At 38.9% G+C, this 21,302-nt stretch overlaps 1 pseudogene; it reads left to right on the forward strand.

Moving 5' to 3' along the window:
* Positions 1-11,936: 11,936 nt before the first annotated feature.
* Positions 11,937-12,270, forward strand: LOC114231018 (40S ribosomal protein S26-like; annotated as a pseudogene).
* Positions 12,271-21,302: the final 9,032 nt, after the last annotated feature.

The following is a 21,302-nucleotide window of genomic DNA, read 5'->3' on the forward strand; positions in this document are numbered from 1 at the left end:
CCTCATCTGGGACACCCTTCATGGCAAACCAGCTGGCCCCCACCCGTGCACCAGGCCTCTATCCTATCTAATAAAAGAGTAGTATGCAGATTGACCATCACTCCAACACACAATATGGCTGCCCCCATGTGGTCAAAGATCCTGCCCCCATGTGGACACAAGATGGCCACCACAAGATGGCCAGTAGGGGCGGGCAGTTGGGAGGGACCAGGCCTGCAAGGGAGGGCAGTTGGAGGAGATCAACCCTGCAGGGGAGGGCAGTTAGGGGTAACCAGGCCGACAGAGGAGGGAAGTTGGGGGCAAACAGGCTGGCAGGGGAGCAGTTAGACATCAATCAGGCTGGCATGGGAGTGGTTAGGGGGTGACCAGGCTGGCAGGCAGAAGCTGTTAGGGGCAATCAGGAAGGCAGGCAGGCAAGCAGTTGGGAGCCAGCAGTCCTGGATTGTGAGAGGGATTTCCGACTGCCCGTTTAGGCCCGATCCCGTGGTATTGGGCCTAAATGGGCTGTTGGACATCCCTTGAGGGGTCCCAGATTGGAGAGGGTGCAGGCTGGGCTGAAGGACAGCCCCCCATGCACGAATTTCGTGCTCTGGGCCTCTAGTTATATATAATTGGTAACAAGGGATACAAATTAAGAAGAAATTATTCCCTATCCTACTTGTCTATGTAGAACAAGGGGAAATGTAAATGTTAGAAAGACCCTCTAAGGGTGATAATTACAGAGATAAGCCCTTAACTATGCTTATTAAGTATTATTAGCATTTCTTTAATGAGGACAGACCAGAAACTGATACCATATGATGCTATATACGTTTTGTCATCATCTAAAATATACATTCTTAGCTGTCTATCACTGTCTATATTTTGGGTATCATTTATCTCAAGGATACTTTTAGTTACCTTTCATCACTGAGGTTTTACTCTGTGCCCTCTACTATGCTAAGAAGCACTGAGAATATATTAGTAACCAAGATAGACCTTGTCCCTGCCCTGAGACACTGTAATATAAATGTTAGGAAGATAAATGTTGTTCTAGCAATTATAAGCGTATTCAGTATTAAGAAAGAATTGGACAAATAAAGGTTCTTTAGTGTTGAGAGGAGGAGCAAAGAGACTGAATACAATGGTAGATAGACAAAATAGCATGTGGGAGAACCTGGCTGGAATCAAGAGTAAATATAGTCCCATTAAATTCCTAAAGTAATTGCAGTCTGTGTAGAGAGAGAGACGTGGTGAAGTGGTAATGAGATAAAAGCAGAGGGCAGTACCAGCCCAAGGAAACAGGTTCATTGTGGACCAAAAACCATGTTTAAAATTGTCCAAAAGCCTTTGGGTGGGCTTCCATAACAAAATATACAGATTAGGTGCTGGTGTTTTGTACCCTAATATCAGAGAGTCATCAGGAGCTGACTGCTCCCAGGACAGATATGACACTAGGCAAAGCTGGGTCTTCAGACACCAGCAATTCTCAGAACAGGTTGATAGCTGTGACATGTTACTGGCAACATTCCCAGCAGCTGGAGAACTAAGTCCAAATCCTGAAGGAAAGATCTTGGAGACTCTATACATGATCCACTACAGAATTCAATTAATGAATTAATTATTTAGCATTAGGCATTGCCATTTTACTTTCACTTTAAGTGGGCTACAATTAGATAAGAGTGAGTTAAAATGTGATACATATGCAGAAGTAATCAAACTACTAACAATACCAGAAACAGGAAATGTTAAAAAGAAATCCTGAAAACATTGATCCACTTTCACTCAACAATTACATACCTAGGAGTGTATCCTAAGGAAATAATAAGGATGCACAAAAATCTTTAAATGAAAGATTGTTTATTAGAGCATTATAACAGAAATGAAAATTGAAGCAAGTTAAATGTCCTGTAGTGAAGGAATAAATGGTATATTCATCATTGAATATATGGTGGTACATTCATAGAGTAGTATACTCTTCAGTCACTAATATAATGCTGTTAAAAATGTTTACTGAGATAAGAACAGGTTCATGGTATAAAAAAGCAGGTTATAAAGTCTATAGACTACATAATATTTTTGATACACACGCACCAAAGATTTTTCTCCAAAGTATCAATGATGATCATCTTGAAACTTGAAGATATGGGATATTATATTTTCTTTGTCTTACTTGTTTGTATTATATATTCTTTCCTTTGCTATTAAACATAATATTCATATGAAATAGTATTTATAATGCTTGCATTTAGTCTACATAACAATTATAAAAGAAAAACACATGTACTCATCTCCAGACCAAAAATATATAAAATTTGACATACGTTATATGGTATATTATGCTAACATAATAACTATAATATAAAATAAAATTAATACAATCCCAATACACATGAAGTGCCAATATTGTCTCATCAAAATAAGAAATATAAGCATGGTAGAATACAAACAAATTTTAGGGAGAGTTTCTAAATTGGTCTAGAAGTGAAGTGATTTGGTCAAGATTGTATTGAGCCAAGGTTACAGATTTGGATTGTTTAAACATAGAGACCAGTAGTGGTCCAGTAGCTACCATTGCAGGCTCTGGAGTAACTCTAGTCACAGATCCAATTCCTTCCAAACTGAACAGGATATTCTGTGTATAAGGAGAGTAGAATTCTTTAATATCGATGCTATATTGCTATTATACAGTGTAAGTATGTAGTCCAGACTTTTGGTATCCTTAACTTTTGCAAGATATTGTTTTGTTTTATTGTATATTTTACCATTAAGCTATCTTACTTTTATAATTTAGTTTTTCAATCTAAGTTATTAGACTTTACATTCACATTATTGTTATTTTACTAGTTTCAGCAGCCTACTATTAAGATATTTTTTTGTAATATCCATTATGTCTTGGATTAGTTAACTAATTCTCTGAGCTTTCTGTTATCTGAATATTTTACAAATGAGATGCTGGAAAAAGGCCATATCAGAGCCTTGGGGCCATATGGAGGATGTGAAAAGATTGTCTCTTATCTGCTCTATAGGCCAGTGGTGGGCAAACTCATTAGTCAACAGAACCACATAGCAACAATACAACGAATTGAAATTTCTTTTGAGAGCCAAATTTTTTAAATTTAAACTTCTTCTAACACCACTTCTTCAAAATAGACTCACCCAGGCCATGGTATTTTGTGGAAGAGCCACATTCAAGGGGCCAAAAAGCTGCATGTGGCTCGCGAGCCACAGTTTGCCGACCACGGGCCTAGGCCATCTCCAACCCCTACCTTCTCCGGTTCCAGGAGTTTCTCTACAGACTGAGCTGAGTCCCTCTCTGGGAGTTGTCTTTGCCCAAAGGAGCTGCCTGACCCAAAGTTACAGCCCCTTCTCCAGAACAGCCCACACCCCACCTTCTTGACTGATTATGTGGAATTAGAAAGGCCCTGTCCCCCTTGTTTCAGTTCAGTTCAACCGTGAGTGGCCATCAAAGTTTCTGAGATCCCTGTGGAATCAGACTGAGGCATCAACTGGAATTGTATTACCGCTGTTCCACTTCCTCCCCTAGTCAGCTGTGTGGTCCTCACCCCTCAACACTCCAGGAAATTCCTGCACTGAATCTCTGTCTCAGAATGCTTTCCAGATAATCTAACTTCAGACAACCCTATGTCTATGGCTGATAGTGTACATTTATAAGGATATTATAAGATTTGTTAACATGTTGATAAAATTAATATATGTAATTCTTACAACATCTCTCAGAACTTTTTGATTGTTTAATAATTCTATTGTATGGTTCATTTATCATTACTTGCTCTTGCTCAAACCTCACTATTCCCTAGGAATCATAATTTTCTCTTTCAAAAGTCTACAATCCTTCTGTATCACCAACATGCTTCCTAGGTTATAGTTGATTAATGTGATCCAAATGTTATTCTTTTTGTTTGTTTTTCTGAATCTCAAGAAAATATTTCCATAAATAGTTTACATCTTTATCATTTTAATGACTCTCGAAATCAGCCCTTCTATTCTGTAACCTACTAATTCTGTAACCATATGCTACTAGACTTACTATTCTATTATTTCTACTTTTAAAATGCTAAAGTAATACTATTAAATATCAAAGACTTTTAGAGCATTTACTTGACATATATGGTGTTAAGAGCTTTATGTGCATGGTTCATTTAATGTTCTAATAATCTATGAGACATAGTCATCATCTCCATTTTGGAATTGAGAAAACTAAAGCCTAAAAAGATTAAATCACTTATTAAAGGTCATACATTACCAATTAGTATTGCTGGGATTTCAAAGTCTGCAATCTTGATCACCATTGCAACTCTGCCATGTGAAATTTGTTCACATATATTGAAATCCATCTGGACCTGAAAATTAGCACTTTAGAAAGTGAGGTGTTCTCTTTTTTAGAGGTTTAAGCATAATAAATTGCCCATTTTTCTGAAAGTCCAAAATCTGTAGCTGGTGTTAAGAGCCATCTGTCATCTTCCACCTCCTTTCTTCATTCTAATCCTGCTATAGAAATTTACTGGCTGATCCTTGGCCACACTATGCATGATTCTGATTGAGAGGCTCATACTTTTCTGTTTCTCTCTGTCTGGAATACACTCTGCTAATAAATTATCATGAGTCAGCTTGCTTCATTTAGACATTTACTCAGTGGTCACCTTCTTAGTGGAACTTTGTCTAGCCTTCAAAAATCTTTCCTTGAACTAAAGGAAGAAACTGACAAACACACAATCTTAGCTGGGGACCTAACTACTCAATCGACAGCTCTATACAGATCATCCAAATGTAAGACCTGAAGCAATAAATTATGTAGAAGAAAATATAGATACTAAACTTACAGACTTTGGTCTTAAAGAAGATTTTATGAATTTGACCTTAAAGACAAGAGAAGTAAAGGCAAAAATAAACCAATGGGACTATATCATACTGGAAAGCTTCTGCACAGCAAAAGAAACTGTCAACAACAAAAAAGGGAACCAACCTAATGGGAGAAAATATTTACAAACGAGAGCTCCAACAAGGGGTTAATATCCAAAATATATAAAGAACTCATTCAACTCAACACCAAACAAACAATCCAATTAAGTGTGGCTGGTGTGGCTCAGTTGGTTGAAGCATTGTCCCATATACCAAAAGGTCGTAGTTGGATTCCTGGTCAGGGCACATACTTAGGTTGTGGGTTTGGTCCCTGGTAGGGGAGCATAAGAAAGTCATCCAATGAATGTTACTCTCTCATATTGATGTTTCTCTCTCTCTTCCTCTCTCTAAAATTAATGAACATGTTCTTGAGTGAGGACTGAAAAAAAAAAATGGGCAAAGGACCTGAACAGACACTTCTCCCAAGAAGACATACAAATGGCCAACAGATATATAAAAAGATGCTCAGCTTCACTAGCTATGCAAATCAAAAAATTAAGAATAGAGTGACCCAACAATCCTTCTGTTGAGTATCTATCCAAAACACTCAAAAACATTTATTCACATGTATGCACCCCTATGTTCATTGCAACATTGTTCACAGTGGTCAAGACATGGAAACAACCAAAGTGTACTGTGATAGAAGATTGGATAAAGATGAGGTACATATATACTATAGTATACTACTCAGCCATAAGAAAAGATGAAATACTGCCATTTACAACAACATGGATGGACCTTGAGAATATTGTGCTAAGCGAAATAAGTTGGTCAGAAAAAGCTAAGAACCATATGATTTCACTGCTATGTGGGTTATAAAACTGAAACACATAGACAACAGTATGGTGGTTGACAGGGGGTGGTAATGGATAAAAAGGTCTAGTGACAGAAGATGATTTGATTTTGAGTGGTGGGCACACAATGCAATATACAGATCACATATCATAGAAAAGTATACTTGAAACCAATATGATTTCATTAACCAATGTCACCCCAATAAATTTCATAAAAAAGGAATATGCATGCTAATGAACATTTCAAAGGCAACATTTCAAAAATTATTATTTTAGCTAGCAATAGTCATATTTGCATAAATTTAGCATAATAGCTTAATTTAAAAATGTGTTGCATATTTCACCCCATTAACATTTTCTCATATTTCTAAAGAAGAGTGTGGTGAATTAATGTGGGAATATTTGCATTATCTTATAAATAACATAAGCATTGTTGAACAGAAAAAGGGAGCCAAGTTTTTTTAAATTTTGTACACATCTAGTAATCATTTGATTACATGTCTTTTCATGCTTTTCTTCATTGCTTCTTTATACTTGTAGAAAATATCTACTATAAAGATACATAGTGAATTATTGCTGCCAAAAATAAAATACAAATTTCCTTAAATAAGATGCTTTTATTAGTATATTTTAATAATACTTCAAGCAACCAAAATTATGCATTCTAACTTAATTTTAATGTATTTAATAAAATAGATGCATATCATTATATATGCATATATTTTTACACACACATACACTTTAGTGTTAATGAATTGAAAATTGTATAGAAAACATATAATCCAACCCAGCTGGCATGGCTCAGTGGTTGAGTGTCAACCTATGAACCAGGAGGTCACAGTTTAAATCCTGGTCAGGACACATGCCCAGGTTGCAGGCTTGATGCCCAGTGTGGGACTGGCAGGAAGCATCCAATTAATGATTCTCTCTCATCATTGATGTTTCTATCTCTCTCTCCCTCTCCCTTCCTCTCTGAAATCAATATATCTACACTAATAAAAGAGTAACATGCTAATTGACCATACCTTCGTGATGCCCACTAGCCAATCAGGAGTGAGTATGCAAATTAACACAACAAAGATGGTGGGTTAATTTGCATATGCAGGTGCCTAGTGGCCAGTGGCAGGATGCAGGCATTCTGCACCACCCCAGCTGCTCCGGGCCTCTGGGCAGCGTGGGAAGGCATAAAGGCAGCTCCGGGCTGGAGCAGAAAGGCGGCTCCGGGCCTGAGCAAAAAGGCGGCTCCAGCCAGAGTGAAGGCAGTGTGGCAGCCAGGGGAAAGAAGGCCCATTCTTGCACGAATCTTCTATATACTAGAGGCCCGGCACATAAAATTTGTGCACTCAGAGGGGTCCCTCAGCCCGGCCTGCACTTCTTGCATCCTGGGAGCCCTTGGGGAATGTCCAACTGCTGGCTTAGGCCTGCTCCCCACCTCTGCACTCTCCAGGTGTGAACCCAGCTTCTGGCTGAGTGGCACTCCCCCTGTGGGAGTGCACTGACCACCAGGGGGCAGCTCCTGCATTGTGCATCTGCCCCCTGATGGTCAGTGTGCATCATAGCAACCAGTTGTTCTGTTGTTGGGTCGATTTACATATTAGCCTTTTATTATATAAGATGTATGTATATATACCTGTATGTATATATATACATATATAAAACATATAATTCAATAGAGATGAAATTTAAAATATTATAGTAAATGTAGCAAATGTATATCAGAAAACTGTATTGAAAATGACCCATAAAATATTTAATATGTGTTTTTTAATCAATTTTAGAGAGAGGAAGGGAAGCAAAAGAGAGAGAGAAACATCAATGATGAGAGAGAATCATTGATTGACTGCCTCCTGCATAACCTCTACTAGAGATTGCACCAACAACCTGGGCATGTGCCCTGATGGGGAATCGAACCATGACCTACTAGTTCATGGGTGATGCTCAACCACTGAGCCACACCGGCTGGGTGCCCATAAAATATTTAGATGCAATGTTTCAGAAAAATGTAAAAGATAAAATTAATTATAATCAGCACCCTAGAGCAATATCATAGTAAATAATTATATGTTAAATTGTTGTATGTTACTAATAATGTAGATAAAATTGTCACTGTACTAAGGAAATTTGCCATATAAATTTACAAAGCCGAAACTGATAAAGAAATTACAGAATTTGAGGAGTCAGTAAGTCATCTGATGGATCACAGGCACAGCTGCTAAAAGGCATATGAATTCACAAAACTGGGACTACTTGCTTGTGATTCCAATGAAGATCTGAAGCTTATCACCAAAAGCAGTACACAATGAACAGTGCTGAATTATTGACCATAACTCACAAACCAATATGAGTAAATTTGCCATGTGAGCCTATACTTTGAGCAAGTCACCTGACATCTGCAAACACTGTGAAGTGATTGTAATATCAACCTCACAGGTATTTCATTAAATTAAATAATGCATATGAGTGTATCTAATCAGAGCCTAACAAAGGTTAAATACTTACTAAATGTATCATTATTATCATTATATCCATTGTTGAATAAAAGTCCCTTCTCTTGCTCCTTGTATTGGAAAACACAGAGACATATATCCTACAGTAATTCTCAAAGTCCCCCATGTGGATTAAAAACTTCCTGATGCACACAGTAGAAACTTGCTTGATAATGTATACTTTACTGGCTGCCTTCCATTTTGTTTCACTTCTCATTCTCTTCTGTTTCATTGATCACTTCCCAAATACTGCATTTGGATCTTTGCTTAAAGTTCTTCTGCTGAGTATACCAAACAAGAGAAGTTGGAAATATCATTTTAGTCAATGTCATATAACAAAAGAGTTTGGACTTCATTCAAGGTAGAAATATAAAATTTTTGAATGTAGGGTGATGTACTGTGAGTTGCTTTGGAAGGAGGTGGATCTTGAGGTAGACTACTAGATGGAGTTAAAATCTGAAATTCTGGAGAAAAGGAAGGCACTTAAGAATCTATACAAATAAAAGGGTAATATGCTAATTAGACTGGGAGACTGGACATCTTCCTACTTTCCAACTTCCTTCCGGACAAAGCCACAGTGGTAGGGGCCAAGGCAGAGGTAGTTAGGGGCGATCAGGACAGAAGGAAAGGGCAGTTGGGGGCCATGAGGCCAGTAGGGGAGGGCAGTTGGGGGCATGAGGCTGGCTGGGGAGGGCAGTTGGGAGCTGTGAGGCTGACTGAGGAGGGCATTTGGGGGCCATCAGGCTGGCAGGGGAGCAGTTAAGCAGCTATCAAGCTGGTAGGCAGGCAAGTGGTTAGGAGCCAGCGGTCCCAGATTGCGAGAGAGATGTCCGACTGCTGGTTCAGGCCCCCTCGGGGTCCCGGATTGGAGAGGGTGCAGGCCGGGCTGAGGGACCCCCACCTCCCATGCACAATTTTAATGCACTAGGCCTCTAGTCTATAATAATAAAAGTGTAATATGCTAATTAGAATGGACAGCTAAAGGATCTTCCAGATGTCATTCCAGACATCCTTCTGGATGAAGCCGTGGTGGCAGGGGCTGAGGCAGAGTGGATAGGGGTGATCAAGCAGGCAGGCGAGTGGTAAGGAGCCAGCAGTCCCAGATTGCGAGAGGGATGTCCAACTGAGAGTTTAGGCCTGATCCCGCAGGGCTGAGGGATACCCCCCGTGCATGAATTTCATGCACCAGACCTCTAGTTTATTATAATTGGGTACAAGTATGATGATAAGGATTTGAACTAAACTTAAAGTAACAAGAGTAAAGAAACAAAATATAAGAAAAAGCATCCAATAGGAAAAATCAACAAGACTTAGTAGTAAGTTGGGAAAGTTAGGAGTCAAGCAACAGTGACCACTCATATATTGAATAAATGGAATAAATTAATATGTATTTTTAAAAGACATAAAAGAGCAGAGGACATCTTTTGTGATGACTTAGAGTGAATGGATTTTCTACTGAAATAAAGGATAGAAGAAAAAACATAAAAGCATACATTTTTTCAAAATTATATGAAAGAGCAGGAAATTAATGGGTGTAGAGCTTGTCAGTCACATTCAGTCTCTTCCAAGGAATTATTTTACCTTTATTCTGAGATATCATTTGAATTTTTAAAGTCATTCTTTACTCATTAACTGCTTGTTTGCTCTTCTGTTCAAACATTTTGTTGTTGTTTCTAAGTTGGTATACTGTGGTATTAAGTGCACTAAAAGGCATAGATAAGTTGTTAGCTATAATTATATCCAGACTAGTAAGAAAGAGAAAACAAATACTGTGATAGCTGTAGACTGGCCCACATATCTGATTTTTACCGAAATAACATTACTATTAAAGAAAACAACAACAACATTAATTTACTACATGGCATGATTTCAGGGCTACAATGAGTGCCCTCAATATAACCCTAATATATAGCAATAACAATTAAAATTTAAAAACTTACCTGTTAACAATTAATGTCTCTGAGTCATTATTTTTTCACCTTATTATTTTAACATTGAATACCTAGTAGAAGTGTACATGTCATTAATTATGGAGGACAAGGAAAATAGATGCAAAAATGCTGCTAAAATTCCATTTTAGACAAACTAAAATAGGAAGATAATCTAATGCCGAACTGCAGTGTTCTTAAAGTTAAACAGCTGTAATAGAATGAGACAAATACAGCACCAAGTGGCAGGGAAGAGTCCACATGGAACAGACATGAAATGTGCTAGAGCTTTTTCGAACAAAAAATTTGACAGCAAATGAAAAGATAAAACAAAGTAGTGTCTCATTTCCTATGTGAAAAGAAGTGTTTTCTATGTTCTATGAATTGTCTGAAAGATAGGGAAATTTTTCTTATTCTCTATTTCTTTATCTCTTTCTCCCAAGCAAAGACAAGTCATGCTACTTAAATTGGAAAATATATAGAGCTGCTTTTTTTTAAGTTAATGAAGGGAAAAAAAAATAAAGGCAAAGATGAGAAAAAGAAATAATAAATGAAGAGAAAGAGAAAAGAAGCAAGAAAGTATGGGGGCAAACTAGATAGGCAACAACAACCACAACAAATATTTAATATTATTTTGTTATATGGCCACTGTTGCTCAGTGGTTGTGCATTGACCCATGAACCAGGAGGTCATGGTCATGGTTTGATTCCCAGTCAGGGCACATGCCTGGGTTGCTGGCTCCACCCCAGTAGGGGACATGCAAGAGGCAGCCAATCAATGTTTCTCTCTCATCATTGATGTTTCTATCTCCCTCTTTCTTCCTCGCTGAAATCAATAAGATTAGATTTAGTAAATTAAGTAAAAAATAAAATTCAGTTTTTACTAGCCACGTTACAAAGTTTAGAAATAAAGAGTATCTCAAAGCTATACAGTTCAAAACTGAATATTCACCCTACCACCAATCTATTCCTCCCTTACGTTTCCCCATTGAAGTACTTGCCACTGCCGTTTCCCTGTGGGGCAAGGTAAAACCCCTGAAGCCAACCTTGACTCCCTTTACCTTCAATCCCATATGCAGTAACCAGGAAATCTTAATCTCACCATCTGTCACCACCTCTGCCATTAAATCTCTAGGCATCCTCTCCCCAATCTTATTGATTCTTCTTATTCCACTATTAGCCTTTACACTATTTTTAAGACTTAGTCCAACTCATCTTTTTAAACATGAATGTGGTACATATTTGCTTAAAGTTCCTCAAAGATTTTTCATCACACATAAAGACTGTACTGAGATTCAAAGTGTGACATCATCTGGTACCCGCCCTCTCTGTTAACTCCCCCACTGTTTCCCTCCCAGGGCAGAGCACCCAGGCTGTTTTCTCTGTTGTTCCCTGGATACAGGAGGCCCTTCTCCAATGCAAGGGTTTGCCTTCCAGTCCCCTCAAAGTTCTTCCCCGACTACTTACGTGGTTGTCTACCTCATCTTCTCCTTGAGGTTCTCTTGACCTCCTTACATAAAATACTGCCCTCTTCTCCTACTTATTCATTTTTGTTTTCTCTTAATAAGCCCCACTTTCTTTTTTATTTTCAGAACTCTTGCCACACTGAAAATGACCATAGCATAGTGGTGGAGACCACACATTGTGGAGTTCTATTTCCTAGGTTTCTCTGTTTATGAGCTGTGCAATCTTTAGTGATTTTACTTTGACACTCTGTACCTTAGTTTCCACAACTGGAAAAATTAGGTTAATAACAGTACCTCGATAATAATGACATTATTTTATCTCAAGTGCTAAAAGTGCCTCTCTGGGGTCATCCTTTCCAAGATGACCAAGAAAAGAAGGAATAAAAGGCCGAGGCCATGTGCAGCCTATTCGTTACACCAATTGCACCTGGTGTGTGCCCAAGGTCAAGGCCATTAAGAAATTTGTCATTCGAAACATAGTAGGGGCCGCAGCCCTTAGGGACATCTCCGAAGCCAGTGTCTTCGACGCCTATGTGCTTCCCAAGCTGTATGTGAAGCTGCATTACTGTGTGAGCTGTGCCATTCACAGAAAGGTAGTCAGGAATGGTTCTTGGGAAGCCCAGAAGGACCCAACACCCCCACCCTGATTTAGACCTGCAGGTGCTGCCCCATGACCTCCACCAAAGCCCATGTGAGGAGCTAAGTCTTTAAGGAGTGAAGAAAAGTTCTCTGGGGGAAAAAATAAATGGAAATTGTACTTTAAAAATATAATAATAAAGCGCTAAAAGTGCCTGGCTCATAGGAAATGCCTAACATTAAGCTATATATATATTTATTATTTATTTTTTCCATTAGAGTGAATGATACATAAGAAGAGATAATATATCAGTTTATTTACTGCTGTCTTCCTATATCCTAGAAAATTATCCAGCATATTCTATCTAATAAAGAGGTAATATGCAAATTGACTGTCACTCCAACATACAAGATGGCCGTCCCCATGTGAACATAAGATGGCCGCCACAAAATAGCTGGCAGGGGAGGGCAGTTGGGAGGAACCAGGCCTGCAAGGGAAGGCAGTTGGGGGCGATCAGGTCTGCAGGGGAGGGCAGTTAGGGGTGATCGGGGCGGCAGGGGAGAGCAGTTGAGGGTGACCAGGCCTGCAAGGGTGGGCAGTTAGGTGTGACCAGGCTGTCAAGGGAGGGCAGTTAGGGGTGACGAGGCCAGCAGGGGAGGGAAGTTGGGGGTGACCAGGCCAGCAAGGGAGGGCAGTTAGGGGCAATTAGGCCAGCAGGGGAGGGCAGTTAGGGGTAACCAGGCTGGCAGGGGAGGGCAGTTGGGGATGACCAGGCCTGCAGAGGAGGGCTGTTGGGGGCAACCAAACTGGCAGGGGAGGGCAGTTAAGGGTGATCAGGCCAGCAGAGGAGGGCAGTTGGGGGGGACCAGGCTGGCAGGGGAGGGCAGTTAGGGGCAATCAGGTCAGCAGGGGAGCAGTTAGGCATTGATCAGGCTGGCAGGCAGAAGTGTTTAGGGGCAGTCGGGCAAGCAGGAAGGCAGGCAAGCGTTTGGGAGCCAGAAGTCCTGGATTTTGAGAGGGATGTCCCAGATTGGAGATGGTGCAGGCTGGGCTGAGGGACACACACCCCCTGTGCATAAATTTCGTGCACCAGGCCTCTAGTGTGTGTGTGTGTGTGTATACATATGCTAAGTTAATATGTAGAGAGACAAAAGTTAAAAAACATACACATAGACACAAGAAAAAAATCAACCAATGTTAGCATTAAATGAGAATAATTGGAATAAATGTGGAACTAGAACACTTGAGGAAAGGTTATATTAAAGAGAAAATTCACCTACACTGTTTTAAACTAAATTAAATCAGTCTTTTTTTTATCACTCATTTTGTATCACATTTATGCATCCATCTTTTCATTTACTATTTCATTTGGTTAAGTCTAATTCACCTTCAGTTCTCAGAGGCAAAGCAAGTGACCCAAGATGTTCTGTTTGAAAGCATGTCATATAATGCAATTTAGAGAGATCCATGTCAGTAATTAGGAACCTGGTTTCATCTTGACTCTACTACTACTCAGTATTGACATTACTTTACTTCTCTCATTTTTAGTACGTTCATGAACAGAATAAAGAACTTGGAGTAAGTAGTTTCTATTAACCTTCTAGCTTTGTAAATTATTGCATTTTTGTGATTTTCTTTGGCTTTCCTCTGAATGTTTTCTCTTTGTCCTCGATTGGCACAGGTAGAAGAAATCTAAGTAATGTTAATATTATGGTAAATGTAGCATAATTGCAAAGATAAATATAATGCACAAAATTATATGCTATACATGTGTATTCAGTGATAGTAGAATTTTCTGCTATTTGCATTAGCATTGGTAATTATTTCTTATCTTGCTCAACCAAATATGGTGATATAAATTATTGTTAATTGATAGGAAAGATGAATGATTTGAAAATGCGTCAGTGAAAGTAAATGAAGTAGAGAAAAGGATGGTTCCAGATAAATTAAAAATGGGCAAAACAAGGAAAAAAAGGAGACTTTATAGCCATCGTTGATGTATTTTTCCTGCAGCTTCAAACTTTCTGATTTTACAAATTAACAAAACTGCTTCCTGGTCAAAGGGGTAATGGAGTGAAGCAAGAAATGTTTATAATCCTGAATCTTTTTTTCCAAAGCGGACATCTGATTCAGTTAGGATGTGCTGTCTTTAAGTGACAGACTATCTGAAGAATTTGGCTTAAATGAAAGGCATTTGTATGTTGTGCTTTAACAGAATTCTGGAAGTGGGAAATATCACACAGGGTGCTTCAGTGAGTGGTACAGTGAGGCCTTTTCAATCATTTTGTTTTCATCTGGGGGGTAATTTCCACATAAGAGAATGTGTTAGCCCTTTAAAATAATAGCAACATTTTAGTCTTTGTGCCTGAGAGCTTGAACTGAAAATAGGCATAAGGAATAAAGTCATAATAATAAAAATATATATGTAGAGTAGAGAATCATTGAAAAAATGATCACTTTTAAGTTCTAATCTTAATAAGGATGTTAATGATAATAACATAAAAATATAATATAAAATGCTAGAGGCTATTCTAATAATTACATATTTTATCTTATCAAGCCATCCGAATAATCCTAAGAGGTAGATACCTTATCAACCCAATTTTATAACCAAGGAAGCAGACATGGAGAAGTTCAGTTACCTGCCTAAAGTCATATACTTACAAATAACAAACATAGTGCTAGGGCCAAGGCAGCCCTTGATTTTTACACCATGTTGATTCTTTCTTCCTGTGGATTTCAGTCTTTTTTGGTGTCCCAACACCATGACTCTCTCACTCTCTCTCTGCTCCTTTTTAATATATATTGCTTTTTTCCTCCCAAGTTTAGAATATTCATGAGCCAGAATTTAGTTCTAATTCTTATTCTAGTCTCATCTGGCAGCTAGTTTACTTGTTGATGCTGAGATATAGCACTGTGTTCCAAAGAGCACGTCTTTTGTAGGTTAAGGTACTCCTACCACATAGCCTCTTGCCAATGGCACCACATCTCAAACGAGACTGAGTTCTGTAGTCACCACATAAGGTAGCTCAGCGGACTTCAGAGTCCTCATGCTGTTGGCCCTGAGTCTATTTGGGACCGTGCCGTAGCTCTGTTCTGTTTGATACTGAGCAGAATCTGAAATAACTCAAACCCTTCTGGAGCTTCACCTGAGAACACGTACAAAGACCTGATAGAGGAAGTTCTTCCCTTTAATGGAGCATGCTTCTGAGTATCCTGGGACCGTTCCTGATGGCAAGCTCTTTTCCAACGTGGGGGAAACTTCTTCTATGACAAAAATTATTTTCCACAAAAGCATAAAACTATGCAAAAGGTCACCTTAAGCATACTGCCTTTAACATACAGAACTATAGAAGATTTAAGCTTTCCCTAAATGTTTTTTTGGATGAATGTGGTTATACTATGTACCAGATCTCTACCTAATAACCAAGGGAAGGAGTATTCATTCTTTGATTTAGTAGCCCTGCCATTTACCTCTCTCCACCAACACAGACTCTCCAATGTCTCCTTTACAAGAGAGGAGGAAAGAGGGGCCTGTATCTAGAGATAATAGATCATGAAGTAATAGTCCTATTCCACAGAAAGATCAATAATCTCTTAGGATATAAGTAATGCAGTCTTTCTTTGATGCATAATAGCAATGTGTTTTTAAAATACAAATAGGATAGTTTCAGTATGAAAAAGGGAAGTTTTATATATGTTTATAACTACATGTAACAGATATTTTGTGTGTTTCTGTGTGGGTGTTGGATGTGAGAATAATTAAATATATTTGCTTATAAACATATATGTATTTAGTAATCACCTACATTTTTGAGACATATTGCACACTAATAAACATTTTTGAAGATATTAATCCAAGGACAAAGTCCCTAAACATAAGAAAAATGCTTTATTACTTGTTATTTCCACCCTTTATGTTATAGAGGTTGCTACATAAATACAATATAGTTCATTGTGCTAGGCCACAGACACATGGGTCTTATTTTCATTACTAAGTATGCCCAGCACACTGGTCAGCTTCTCAGATAATTATATTGGCATCATAGTTGTAAACCACGAGCAAATATTAGGAATTTAACTTCTTCATTGTGCCTTGCTAATTGCAGAATAATCAGTTGAAGGGTTTTATGATTTACATAAAGGAAGTCTGTTATCTTGATGGTTTCCTGTACTATAGACAAAATCATACAATAGTCTTTAGAAATACAAGAGAAAATACTAAGTGAAAAAAAGACTTATTTGGATAAGTACTAGGATAGTATTAAACACATCCAGGCAGCTTTTCACATAGAGACAATTCAGAGAAGAATGCAGAGGGGTTTGAAATATTTGGAAAAACTGCTAAAGTGAGGTGGGAATTAGAGATACATTTAAAAGAAGAAATGGAGATTGACTTAGAAATAGATCAAGGATTTACTTTTATTATTGTGATTTAAAGGATTTTTCAAGCATTGCTTCTTCCACGATTTGATTAAATTACCAAAAGAACAAAACATTGCTACTTAGCAAGTCATATTAATCCACTAAAGAAATTCATTTTAATTAAACTATCAGCTTGTATATAAGTTTTAAATTGTTATCAGTTAGTACTCAGCAACCTAGCCAATCATCCCAAATAGTTATAGTGGATTATATATTGCTATAGTCAATGAAGGACAGAGGATCACACATACAAAAAATGATGTAAATTCTTTTTCAAACTTTTCTCACTTGAAAACCAAGGGAACAAGGGTGTTTATATGCCTAGAATGTCTATCTAAGGCACATAGATGCGAACACTGGCAATAAGAAGTTGGTCAGAGCACAATGAAAATTCTAAAGAATATGGACGAGTCACCGACAACATCTGTTACAAATAGAAAGTGGAAAATGTGGAAGGGAAAGCATGACATTATGCATGATACATAATTTTAATAATTCAAATGGAAGGAACTCCAAAAACCTCTTTTTGGGGGTGTGGCGATGAATTTGTTAATGAAGATTTCTTGTCCCTATTTAGGATTTTCATTTATGTGAGTGAGGTGTTTCTGTATTGAATTTTTTTTTTTTTTGTAAGTAAGAAAGAGAAATTCATTTTTCCTCCAATGATTAGAGCTTCTAATTAGCCTCTGGTACCTTACATCATTATTCAGCAAATAAATATTTATCAATCTCACATTATTCACCAGGTATTGTTAAGATACAACCATGAGCACATTATATGGAAAAAGTGTATATTGAGTGCTTGACAAGAGCTCTGAAGAAACTAAACAGGGAGATGTGAGCGAGAGTGACATGAGGGGTGAAAAGAGGCTTCTTGCAAGAGTTAATCTCAACAGTGTGACCTTTACAGGCCTACGAGAAGGAGCAAGTCAAGCAAAGGTTTGGTAAAACTCACCCTAGGCAGAGAGGTGCTTTCTCTTAGCAATTTTTACAGCAGGGCTCCTCGATCAAGGCCAGGGCCATCTGTAGTGCTCGCGAAAAATGTGACGGCTTCTGGTCACCACTGCAGCTATTGAATCAAAATATATGGACATGGAATGTATGTGCATTTTTCCAGAAGTTTTCAACATAATTTTTACTTAATCTTAAGATCTAAAACAACCTGTTGGACTCTTGCAGAAATTTTCTAAAAATACATTTCACATAAATTATAATATTTAAAAAATAAGTGTTACATAAGGAAACAGAATATTAACAAATTGACTATAATTGTACTCAATTGTATAATTGACTATAATTATTTTATGGAAAGAGTTAGACTCAATACAAGATGATTTTGTTGCAAAGGTCAAAATTTGATGTGATTTCTTATGGACAATATAAATTTTATTCTGACAAAAAATCAATTGGGTCATTTTTGTTTTCTGGGTCTTGGGCTCCGTTATCTTTCCAAATCAAAAATTGGATAACTATTTAATGTGTCAACCACATTTTTTGTTATACGAATAACACAATACCAAAACAATCAAACGTAGAATTTCACATTTTTAACTATTTGTGCTAGAAATAGCTTTTACCTGCTAATGCCATGTATAATACTCGACACAAATAATGAAAAGTAACATTGTCAGAGGCCAATTGTTTTGACTACAAGGAGAGTTGGTACATTTCTTTCCCGGAGAGTAAAACACAAAAACAAAACCAAAAAACAGGTCAGATGAACTTCTTGAATGTCTTATATTTTTCTCTGTTGCCCAGCCGCCTGGGTATCACTGTTCCTTTTTTTCTGCCCAGCCACAGGAACACAACACATAGAATACTATTCAGGGCTTATCTAAATAGATAGATGAATAGATAGATAGATAGATACTCGAGGTGTGAGAATGAATGGACATCAAACATAGAGTGAGGCCTCACTGTGAGCCAGTGCAGGGTTTCCACCTCCTGTACACTTTATGGTTGGTCATGCAGTTACCGTGATTCTGTCTTAGCTGCAGCCGGGCAATGAGCTCAGAAGGAAAGACCTCATCTTTTCTCCTTTGTGCCTAGTTCTGGCTGAGGTTATTTTGGCTTTGCTTTCAACGTATCCCTTTCTTGCATTATGGCTCTTCAATGATTTGGGAGAGAACCTGGGCACAATCTGAGGAGATTATCAAATTCTCTTTTAGAGATTGGTCCCATGTCTCAGGAGAAATTGGAATACTTCTCAGAGTACATATAGAAAAAAGTTAAAACAGAAGACTTTTAGGCACTGAATCTGAGTCTAGTATTTGTACGGGTCTCTGTTCTTTTTATATTATATTTTCCTTATGAAGAAACATCAATCAGCAATCACTCTTTTAAAAAATATATAGTTTTATTGATTTCAGAGAGGAAGGGAGAGGGAGAGAGAGATAGACACATCAATGATGAGAGAGACTCATTGATCAGCTGCCTCCTGCATGTGCCACACTGGGGATTGAGCCCGCCACCCAGGCATGTGCCCTGATTGGAAATTGAACCGTGACCTCCTGGTTCATAGGTCAACACTCAACCACTGAGCAACCCCAGCCGGGCAATCAGCAATAATTTGTTTATTACCTCTACCCTCTCTGTCATTTCTTAAAGAAAAAAATATTTTCTTATTGATTGAGATCCAGACATGGGAATGCATACTTAGTCCATTTCCTTTCTTTCCCTCAGTTATAGATGAACTAGAGGCCCGGTGCACGAAATTCGTGCACAGCGGGGAGGGGAGGTAGCGGGGGGTGTTGTCCCTCAGCCCAGCCTGCAGTCTCTCCAATCTGGGACCCCTCAAGGGACCTTCATTTTTTCCTTCAAGAGTGTAGTGGAAAAACCCTAGATTACCTTCTTGGATTCTTATAACCCAAATTACCAAGAACACTGCAATTGGTGGCCTACAGGGAGCTTAGCCAATGAGTTGTCAGAAAAGGTATTTACTCTCAAAATGGTTTGGCTCAGTGTATAGACCGTGGGCCTGCAGACTGAAGGGTCCCAGGTTTGATTCCTGTTAAGGGCATGTACCTTGGTTGGAGGCATATCCCCAGTGGGGAGTGTGCAGGAGGCAGCTAATGGATGTTTCTCTCTCATTGATATTTCCAACTGTCTATCCCTCTCCCCTCTTCTCTGTAAAAAAAAAAAAAAAAAAAAAAAATTAATAAAAAAATTTTTTAAAAAGGTGTATCCTCTGCAGCTCATGCAACCCCTGGGTTGTGTCCACTCTCCTAGGGGCATGTCCCTACCACCCGGGAGGTGGCTGCCGGGGTCTCTGCACACCCCAGAGGCCAGCAGCCATCCCCCTGTGGAGGGCACTAGGCTGGGGGCATGGACACGAACCACCACTTGGTGCTGGAGCTTGGAAAGCCTCTGGGGTGGGGCGGGAACATCCCCGTCTCCAAACACCCCAAGGCCAGCAGCCAGCCCCACCATGGGCCCCAGGCTCGAGGCTTTCAGGGACCCTGGGCAGCACGCAGCGGTGGCCGCCAGGGTCTCGGCACACCCCAGAGGCCAGCAGCAGCCCCCGGTCCTGGGCGCCTGGCTGGGGGCGTGGCCCCAAACTGCCGCTTTGTGCAGGAGCCTTTGCAAGCCGCTGGGGGCGGGGTGGAACATACCCGCGTCGCTATAGCGACACGGGGATGTTCCCGCCCACCAGGTTGCTTGGCGCCTACACCCATAGGCTCTGAGTGGCCAGGGGGCCTTCTGGGACCCCTGCCACTCAGGACCTAAGCACGTGCCTACAGGCTAGGAGCCACCTGGGTCTGGAGGAATTTTCCTGAACCCAGGCCGCTCAGTGCCTGCATATGCAAATTAACCGCCATCTTGTTCACTCTGATTGGCTGTGGGCGTAGCGGAGGTGGGGTCAATTTGCATGTTTCTCTATTATAAGGTAGGATGTCCAGAGCATACAGTTCTTGGTCATATAGTTAATTAAAAAGTAAAAGTCCCAGCCCTCTAGATATATCTGTCATTATCCACATTTGCCTGTGGGATTTTGGTACCATGAATATCATCGATGCTACATATTTATAAAACATCCTTTGATTCTGTGCTTTCCATAATAAAACTTCTATTTGCATTTACTTTTATCTGAATCCTGAGTGTATTTCAGTTGGTTCCAAATTTGGTGGGGAATAAGTTTGACATTTATTGAGATGCTTCAAATCTAAGCTATAGAAGTTTTATATACATATATATATATATATATATATATATATATATGTATGTATATAAAACCTCTATATATATATGTATGTATATAAAACCTCTATATATATATATATATATATATATATATATATATATATATAGAGAGAGAGAGAGAGAGAGAGAGAGAGAGAGAGAGAGAGAGAGAGAGAGAGTTTTGGACTTGAAGTTGGACCTAAATGAATTTTAATTGACCTGGCTTGGATCTGGGAGTAAATGCTAGTTAGAATGAATTTCTATTAAGGAAGGAGGAGGAATAACATTAAGAATCCTTGTTTGAAATGGCTCAAATAAATTGGATTAAGGTGTGAAAAAATGAGTAAAAGAGAATTTATCTTCATGTTAACTACCATAGTCCACCCATTTCAATAAGTACAAGCTTTGCCTTTCCCACTGAACACCATCTGCAATCTTCCTTGTTCTGAACCATGACAAAAAACCATGGCACCACCGTCACTTGGTTTATTGGATTTGTCCAGAAATTTTCTTTTTTCTGATTTAACATCTGGTGTCCAAAGAACT

This window comes from Eptesicus fuscus, chromosome 2, assembly GCF_027574615.1.
Source record: "Eptesicus fuscus isolate TK198812 chromosome 2, DD_ASM_mEF_20220401, whole genome shotgun sequence".
NCBI lineage: Eukaryota > Metazoa > Chordata > Mammalia > Chiroptera > Vespertilionidae > Eptesicus > Eptesicus fuscus.